This window comes from Amphiura filiformis, chromosome 13 (assembly GCF_039555335.1).
Source record: "Amphiura filiformis chromosome 13, Afil_fr2py, whole genome shotgun sequence".
In the NCBI taxonomy this organism is placed as follows: Eukaryota; Metazoa; Echinodermata; class Ophiuroidea; order Amphilepidida; family Amphiuridae; genus Amphiura; species Amphiura filiformis.
This window is the reverse complement of record NC_092640.1, coordinates 8,906,283-8,913,155: the sequence shown is the minus strand read 5'-3', so window position 1 is coordinate 8,913,155 and position 6,873 is coordinate 8,906,283.

Below are 6,873 nucleotides of genomic sequence, written 5' to 3'. Positions count from 1 at the left end.
AAGTAAAACATAGGACAGTAACGGTATGTTCACATATGATCTGCAGTCACCCAATGTATATGTGGTATTTTTTTTACTTGGGGTCAAAGCTCATTAAGGGGTCACTTCCGGTATAAAAAGAAATACCTTTAAAATGCATCTTCTTCCACAAATTATGTGGGACAGAGACGCCACTTGCACACATGTATTGTTATTACCCAGTGTCTATGGGGTGTACACAGATTTGGGGTCAAAGGTCATTAAGGGGTCACTTCCGGTAAAAAACGAAATATATTCAAAAATTTTTATAAGCTAAGTAAAACATGGGACATTAACGGTATGTTCACACATGATCTGCAGTCACCCAATGTATATGTCGTATTTTTTTATTTGGGGTCAAATCTATTTAAGGGGTCACTTCCGGTAAAAAACGAAATACCTTTAAAATGCATCTTCTTCCACAGATTCTGTAGGACAGTGACGCCACTTGCACACATGCATTGTTATTACCCAGTGTCTATGGGGTGTACACAGATTTGGGGTCAAATGTCATTAAGGGGTCACTTCCGGTATAAAACGAAAACCTTCAAAATGCCCTTCTGCCACAAATAACATGGCAAAGTGATGCCACGTGCACACATACATTGACATTAGCCAAAGTGTATGGGGTTTTCATATATTTTGGGGTCAAAGGTCATTAAGGGGCCACAACACGGCTGTGTTCGTGGTCTTAGACCACAGCTAAGTCTAGTTCTTTTTTCTTCTGTCAACCATTACATTTGCTCTAGCACTCACATGCTTACATCAATTTTGACCTAACTTGGTCACAATGATTATTGACCGTGCCCCTACATGTCACATGAAACTTGTGGGGTCAAAGGTCACGCAGGGGTCACAGGGGTCAAAAACGTGATTTCAACTCAAAATGCATCTTCTCCTACAAATTACGTAGGACAGTGACGCCACTTGCACACATGCATTGTAATTATCCAGTGTCTATGCTGTGTACACAGATTTGGGGTCAAAGGTCATTAAGGGGTCACTTCCGGTATAAAACGAAAAACCTTCAAAAATTTTTATTAGCTAAGTAAAACATAGCACAGTAACGGTATGTTCACATATGATCTGCAGTCACCCAATGTATATGTGGTATTTTTTTTTTTATTTGGGGTCAAAGCTCATTAAGGGGTCACTTCCGGTATAAAACAAAATACCTTTAAAATGCATCTTCTTCCACAGATTCTGTAGGACAGTGACGCCACTTGCACACATGCATTGTCATTACACAGTGTCTATGGGGTGTACACAGATTTGGGGTCAAAGGTCATTAAGGGGTCACTTCCGGTATAAAATGAAAAACCTTCAAAATTTTTTATTTGCTAAGAAAAACATAGGACAGTAACCGTATGTTCACACATGAATTGTGGTTACCCAGTTTATATGTAGTATTATTTTATTTGGGGTCAAAGGTCATTAAGGGTCACTTCCGGTATAAAACGAAATACCTTTAAAATGCTTCTTCTTCCACAAATTACGTAGGACAGTGACGCCACTTGCACACATGCATTGTTATAACACAGTGTCTATATGGTGTACACACATTTGGGGTCAAAGGTCAGTAAGGGGTCACTTCCGGTATAAAACGATATACCTTCAAAATGCCCCTTCTGCCACAAAAAGCATAGCAAAGTGATGCCACATGGACATGTGCATTGACATTAGCAAATGTCTATGGGGTTTTCATATATTTTGGGGTCAAAGGTGATTAAAGGGTCATAACACGGCTGTGTTCGTGGTCTTAGACCACAGCTAAGTCTAGTTCTTTCTTCTTGCACAGCCGCCATCGGCGCTGTGCATTGTTTTTACCGCGTTCTTCTTTCTGTCAACATTTTGCAGACCCCCCCTCTTGAAATTTACAAATTGCTCTAGCTCCGACATACTTTCATGGATTTCAACCAAACTTAGACACACTCATCACTGGCACTTGCTACAAATGTCACATGATCAATTTCCGGTCAAAGATCATGCACTTCCGGTCAATGACCAAAAACGTGATTTTTACTAAAAATGCTTCTTCTTCCACATATTACATAGCATCGTGACGTCACTTGCACACATGCATCATCTATGGCCAGTGTCTAAAAGTTGTTCACAGAATTGGGATCAAAGGTCATTAAGGGGTCACTTCCGGTAAAAGTCTGAAAAATTTGCAAAAAATATTCAAAAAATCACTGTCTTTACAAATTACATAGCAGAGAGTCACCATTAGCACATATGCATCGCTACTAGCCAGGGTCTTTAGGATGCCTACAGTTTTGGGGTCAAATGTCATTAAGGGGTTACTTCCGGTCAAAAACCAAAATTATCAAAAATGTTTAAAAAATTTTATCTCAAAATGTAAACAGACCAGAGTAATATAATCATCATACATGAATCAGTGTTACTTGATGTATGCATGGTATTTTTATTTTGGGGGTCAAAGGTCATTAAGGGGTCACTTCCTGTTTTTAGCTAAATAACTTTAAGAATTTTTATCTCGACAACTAAACATAGTAGAATTTTTAATTAAAATTGGAACAATGCATTTTGTCGGTGTACATAAGGTTTTTTTTCATTGAAGTCAAAAGTCATTAGGGGGTCAAAAGGTCAATCATAAATTTTTTTAAAATCAAAATCCACGTATAAGTTCCGATTAAGCTGAAATTCACCAGGAATATTCCTTATGACATCCTAAGCACTATGTTATATTTTTGCGGGGTCAAAGGTAATTAAAGGATCACTTCCGGTTCTCACAGATTAAGGGGTCATTTTTTATTTTGCATCAGCCCCCCCCCTAAAATACCTGGCGGGTGTGCATGCCCGCGGTCGCAGGCGACCGCAACCATATCTAGTTCTTCTTTCTTCTTCTGTCAACCATTACATTTGCTCTAGCACTCACACGCTTACATCGATTTTGACCGAACTTGGTCACAATGATCATTGACCGTGCCCCTACATGTCACATGAAACTTGTGGGGTCAAAGGTCACGCAGGGGTCATAGGGGTCAAAAACGTGATTTCAACTAAAATGCATCTTCTCCCACAACTTACGTATGACAGCGACGCCACTTGCACACATGAATTGTTATTACCCAGTGTCTATGTGGTGTACACAGATTTGGGGTCAAAGGTCATTAAGGGGTCACTTCTGGTATAAAACGAAATTCCTTCAAAAAATTTTGTTAGCTAAACAAAACATAGGACAGTAACGGTATATTCACACATGAATTGTTGTTACCCAATGTATATGTGGTATTTTTTTAATTTGGGTCAAAGGTCATTAAGGGTCACTTCCGGTATAAAACGAAATACCTTTAAAATGCATCTTCTCCCACAAATTACGTCGGACAGCGATGCCACTTACACACATGCATTGTTATTACCCAGTGCCTATGGGGTGTACACAGATTTGGGGTCAAAGGTCATTAAAGTGTCACTTCCGGTATAAATCGAAATATCTTCAAAAAATTCTGTTAGCTAAGAGAAACATAGGAGAGTGATGGTATGTTCACACATCAATTGTGTTTACCCAATGTATGTATGGTATTTTTTTATTTGTGGTCAAAGGTCATTAAGGGGTCATTTCCGGTATAAAACAAAATACCTTTAAAATACATCTTCTCCCACAAATTACGTAGGACAGTGATGCCACTGACATACATGCATTGTTATTACCCAGTGTCTATGGGGTGTACACAGATTTGGGGTCAAAGGTCATTAAGGGGTCACTTCCGGTTTGAGACAAAACTTTCAAAATACCCCTTCTGCCACAAATAACATGGCAAAGTGATGCCACGTACTCACATACATTGACATTAGCCAATGTCTATGGGGTTTTCATATATTTTGTGGTCGAAGGTTATTAAGGGGTAACAACACGGCTGTGTTCGTGGTCTTAGACCACAGCTAAGTCTAGTTGTTTTTCATTTTATCCAGGGTTGATCAGATGTCCTGGCGTATCGTAATTTAGCTGTTATAGCCCTGCCTTATTCAAACGTAGTTGTGGATACAGCAAACATGGCAAATTGAAACTGACCAATATTATGAGCCGCAGTGGTCTCATTCTAATTTCATATTCCAATAATATCCATTATTATAATTATTTTGATGAATCCAAGTGTGAGTAAATAATTATTGGATCCAACACATAATAATGATAAAATTGGATCTTTACTCCCAATATTTATTGGTCTCGCTATGAGTTTTGAAATATTGGACTCGACTACGACTCGTCCAATATTTGAAAACTCATTGCTTGACCAATATTGGCTCAATCGATCCAATGTGAGATAATGTGACCCTAAGCTGTGGAGTATGAGTTTTTGTACCAAAACTTAACTCATCTTATGAGCGTAAAAGCATTAACGATGGTCATCAGACCATATATGCTCTCCCAAATTCTGTCAATGTCTCCTGTCCCCTGCAATTCAGGCTGCTGTTCCCAAGTAGCTGACCAACTCATCTCTCCATCTAACTCGAAGTCTTCCTCTTTGTCTTGCACTTGCTCATAATTTTGTTATAAAGGTCCTGAAGAGATTTCTTGAAATTCCGAAGTTGCAAGAGTGTCTGGAGTAATTGGTAGCGATCTCGACGTACTTGGTCTATTCCGGGGTCTATCTAAAGTCATATAAATGAACTTGTCGTCACCAAAATCCACATAATCTTCTATAAGTATAGTTGGGGCTGAATACACGGATTGGATATTATATCCACAGCATCTAAACGTCGCAGTTGTATCAGAAGCCCAATGTCAAGTGTTAGAAATACAAGACTAGCAACTGCTGACACAAAAACCGCAATTATCCAGTATGATTTGACTTTGAATATTCTCTCCCAAAAGTGAGATCCTCTTTTGATAGTCTCTTCCTTGACAGTCATGTCTGTCACAGAACCATTAGAACTGGTTGTATTCATTATAGCTGAAGATGGTAGTGTACCATTTGTGAATATTTGTAATGAGGTTGTCTCTAGTCTTTCAAGAACGAGTAAGGGTCCGACATGACATGTTTTGTCCAATTCAGGAAAAGCGGGACTTTTGACATGACAAACAAACACGGTGCCTTGATGTTCCTCCGTAACTCTTAAAGTCAACATGCTTTGCAGTTCATTTTCAGTCTCAATTACGGTTGTCCAGGTTGCTGGTAAGATCTTCCTGGATCCGGATTTCATCCATTGAACTATCCCTAATGGGTTCCCTTTTGTGGTGCTACAATTCATCGCAATAGTAGTACCTATGTGCGCCTGAAAAGAAGTATCGGGATTGCACAATGGCGTCTGAGTCGGAAAATACTGAACATCGACATGGACTGTTGCCGAGGTAACCTCATTGCCGGGTGAGCTTAAAACCTGACAGACGTAGTCTCCTGATTCGCGTCGTTTTACATCTCTTATGGATAAGAAGTAGACGACTGATGAATCACTTTGATGTCGAACGGAAAGAAACAAATTATCATTATTCCCTGGAATAGTATTCCAAGTGAGTGTTTCAAAAGTAAATCCATCATCAATATATCTTGAGATGGTGATAATTTGGTTTGGTGGGAGATCCCAAATCTGAAAATGAACGGCTAAAACACCACCTTCTCTAACCGGGTGCGATGGTAAAGAGGCGGTTAATGATGGTACTGCGGCAGAAGTGATTTGAATCCATAAAGGCATGAAAAGAAGGCAAAATACATCCATGATTTACAACGTAAAATCTGGTTCTGAATCTGGTTTGGTGACTCAGTTTTTAAAAAGCGGACATCCAACATGTCCACATCGCAGAGAGCTCGAGCGCTTGAAGAGTAAAAAAGACATTGTACTGCAAACTGTCGATTTAGTATAGATGAAAATTAAGTAACCGGGTTCGAATGTGTATGCCTTTGGTATAATATTGAAAGGTTGGCACACATATATAGCAATTATCGCAACAGACACAATTATCTTCACTATATAGCTCTCTGGTGGTAAAAGGCGGCGAAATGAAAGTCAGTGTAAAATCATCATCTACCGTCGAAGAGAAGCGTGCGACGTGCACTTAAGTTACGCTATTAATTCAATAACGGTGTCATTCCTCAAATTAGATCAATTGAATTTTATTATCAATGTGTGACCATGACATCTTACTCACTCGTATCTCTAAAATCAGCTATTTCTCTGTAGTTTATAGATGTAGATAATCATCTCAACTCGTCCATCCGAATGTAGTATCACCCGCTATCATTCTCAGCTCAAAGCTATAAAGTTGATATGATGATGCGGGCCTGTCCTTATATGCACGAGTATCCCGGCACCAGTTTAGTCATCATTTAATAGCTAATGCTATTGCTAATTTCAAATGTTTCTCTTTAGTTTGTGGAATAAACCGTCTTAACTTGACCATCCGAATCTAGTAATAGAATAATTCCCAGAGCTACAATGTCGATATGTTATACGATCCATGGTATACACTAATCAAAACACACTAATATGCACTAGTTCGGTCATCATTTAATAGCTAATGTCATTACTACTTCGTGTCATTCTCAATCAATGCCTAGATGCATTAATGAGAATAATGGAGGAGTCTAATAATGAACCATTCACAGGGCACCTTATAATCTAGATTGGTGCGTGTTAATAGACTTGCGTTATTAAAAATCTATCTAAAACGACGACACTGAGAACTGATCCAATATAAAAATGATCGAATCAAAATCTGAGCTGTTGTCCGAATTAAATAATCAAGGAAGGATATGATTGGGCCTATTGTATTTTCGCAATTCGACTTTTGCCTACAATTCTCGTCAAAATGTGTTGGGACACTTATGGAAAACGTGCACTATATTATGGTCTTAATTCTGTTGTTTTGAACGTTAGGAACGTTTTTTGGTG